We start from the raw sequence: 991 nt of genomic DNA on the forward strand, positions 1-991 counted from the left end.
TACACCTTGAAGTCACTTAATGTAGTGGGCCACTGAACCATAGTCACGCCTTTTTGTGCAAGTAATCCTAAGAATACTTTAAGTACTAAAACCATCTTGGGTAAACTGGTCTCAGGTCACGTAGACTAGTCATAAATTCCTATACAGTGTGTCCCTGACCTCCAGGTTATGAGAACTGCCTTCCCAGTGCTGGAACTAAAGGTGTGTGACCCTACATCCAGTCCTTTGTTCTTTTTTAAAATTACAGAACACTTCATGAATCTGACCTTCATCCTCATGCACGAACCATGCTAATATTCTCTGTACTGTTCCAGTATTAGTATGTGTACTGCCAAAACAAGCCCCTTTTTCTGATCTCTATACCAGTGTAGTCTTCCCTACTTGGAGATAAGATGCCTCATCCTGTGAGACACTTTGACACTCAGTTTCCCAAGTTTACTTCATTACCAAATTGTATCTCTCCTGCCTGCAAAATCTCTCTCTCTCTTTTCTTTTTTGGTTTTTCGAGACAGGGTTTCTCTGTATTGTTTTGGAGGCTATCCTAGAACTTGCTCTGTAGACCAGGCTGGCCTTGAACTCACAAAGATCGGCCACCAACGCCTGGCAAGCAAGGACTATGTAGAGAAACTATCTCAAAACAAACAGATAAAAAGATAGATTTTAGGCGTTGGTGGAGCACGCCTTTAATCCCAGCACTCAGGAGGCAGAGGCAGGTGGATCTTTGTGAGTTCAAGGTCAGTCTGGTCTACAGAGCGAGTTCCAGGACAGCCTCCAAAACAATACAGAGAAACCCTGTCTTGAAAAACAAAAAACAAAAAAATCATAGTCCTTGCTGTCCTGGAACTCACTGTGTAGAACAGGCTGGCCTCGAGCTACCGAGATCCTCCAGCCTCTGCCTTCTGAGTGCTGGAACTAAAGGTGTGTGCCACCACTGCTCTTGCTCCAAACCCTAACTCTAATCTCTGCTGGCCACTTCTGTAACTGGGGGTGC

The 991-nt window shown here is 44.6% G+C and overlaps 1 non-coding gene across 1 annotated transcript; it reads right to left on the reverse strand.

Moving 5' to 3' along the window:
• Nucleotides 1–237: 237 nt before the first annotated feature.
• Nucleotides 238–344, reverse strand: LOC121135558. Its single transcript, XR_005872659.1, has one exon. It is a non-coding gene; the product is annotated as a U6 spliceosomal RNA (small nuclear RNA).
• Nucleotides 345–991: the final 647 nt, after the last annotated feature.

Source organism: Mesocricetus auratus, unplaced genomic scaffold (assembly GCF_017639785.1).
Source record: "Mesocricetus auratus isolate SY011 unplaced genomic scaffold, BCM_Maur_2.0 Super-Scaffold_4256, whole genome shotgun sequence".
NCBI classification, from domain to species: Eukaryota; Metazoa; Chordata; class Mammalia; order Rodentia; family Cricetidae; genus Mesocricetus; species Mesocricetus auratus.